Here is a 1,729-nt window from a genome sequence, read left to right as displayed (position 1 = left end):
ATAAGCCAGATTATCCATTTATGAAACATACTGGAAAAAGGTAGAAAACATGAGAAGACATATCAATCCCTTCATTGATTTCAAGTAACCATATGCCATTATGCTAGGCGTAGAGAGTTGGCAGCCCCATCGCCCGGTCATTGGACCGCAGATAGCCAATGGCCCTCCAGGTTGGGGGAACAGTACACTGACACTCACACACTTACACTATTAACAGCACACTACATTCACCCTAACATTACAGACCACACCCTAGGATCACCTCTCCAAGGTAGCTGCGCCAAATGGGGGAGTGTGTCAGAATGCCCGAGGAGGCAGCCCCTCCGCCTGACTCAGGGGCAGCTGGCTGATAACCAGCTCCTCTTAAACCATCTTATCAGGAACCCTCAACATATAGAAGCCGGACTGTCTACAAGGAAACAAAATAGCACCCATCTTTTGGACTTCACCTTTGGATCGTGGAATATCTTAACATTATATAGACCAACTAAAGTGCTCTTAGATGAAATAGACCAATACAAAATTGACATTGCTGCACATCAGGAAATCCGATGGACTGGACAGGAATTTATCGAAAATAAAAGTCACACTATATACTGCAGTTGTGATAATAGATTACACCACTTTGGAACTGGGTTTGTTGTAGGAAAGAAACTTAGGCAACTCATCATTGGTTTTAAGCCTGTAAGCCCCAGAATGAGCTCTATTTGGATAAAAGGGAAATTCTTTAACTACACATTGTTCAGCTGCCATGCAGAAACGTCATATGAGCAAACCAAGGAAGATTACTATGACTTGCTAGAGAGAACTATTAAGATGTGTCCTCGCTTAGACATAATAATAATTGCTGGTGACTTCAATGCGAAGATTGGTAAGGAAGCAATCTACTTCCCAACCATTGTTCAACATAGTCTGCATGATGTCTGCAATGATAATGGACATAGACTGATTAATTTTTGTGCATCACCATAATCTCGTAGTTACCAGTAGTCTGTTTCCCCACAAAAGAATTACCTGGACATCTCCCGATGGAAATACAGTCAATCAGATCAACCACTTTCTAATGAGTGCCAGACATATATCAAACCTTCTTGATGTCAGAACATTTCATGGAGCTAACATGGACTCAGACCAGTTTCTAATTCTGGCTAAAGTTAGAGCCAGGATCTCAATTGTTAAAACAAGGCGAGGGGAAAGATGTAAAAAGTTCAACTTACAAAAACTTAAAGAACCTGAAGTTTTCCAAGCATATATAAATAAGATTAATGAAGAGTTCTCTAACGTGGCATCTACAGAAGATGAGGGTGTTGACGAAATGTGGTCAAACTTTGAAAAAATCACCTGTGATGCAGCAGAAGTAGTAATTGGCCACACTCAAGCACAGAATAGGTCGCCGTGGTTTAATGAGGAGTGTATTCAAGCCACTACATACAAGAACAAATCCTACACACTCATGCTTCAGAAAAAACGTACCCGAGCATCAGCTCTGAAGAGAAGAAAAGTGTATCCATTGAAGCAAACAAAGAAACTGGGAAAGTAGAGAGTTAGAAGAAATAGAGAGATTGAGGAGCATTAATGAATGCTGGAAGTTCTATGAAAAAGTGAACAGAGGTTGAAAGCCATTCAAACCTCGAATCTCAGCCTGTAAGATCGCAGATGGATCTCTATTAAATGATAAAACCCAAGTGCTAGGAAGATGGAACAAGTACTTTAATCACTTGCTCAATGG

At 40.8% G+C, this 1,729-nt stretch overlaps 1 protein-coding gene across 1 annotated transcript in view; it reads left to right on the top strand.

Moving 5' to 3' along the window:
* Nucleotides 1-1,729, top strand: part of LOC106677704 (venom protease) — a 14,556-nt gene that overhangs the window by 10,024 nt on the left and 2,803 nt on the right. The gene's annotated exons all lie outside the window — the stretch shown is intronic.

The sequence above is a fragment of the Halyomorpha halys genome, unplaced genomic scaffold (assembly GCF_000696795.3).
Source record: "Halyomorpha halys isolate HHAL.00 unplaced genomic scaffold, Hhal_1.1 Scaffold8.1, whole genome shotgun sequence".
NCBI classification, from domain to species: Eukaryota; Metazoa; Arthropoda; class Insecta; order Hemiptera; family Pentatomidae; genus Halyomorpha; species Halyomorpha halys.
Note: the sequence above shows the minus strand (reverse complement) of the source record. Positions and strands in the feature narration are given on the sequence as shown.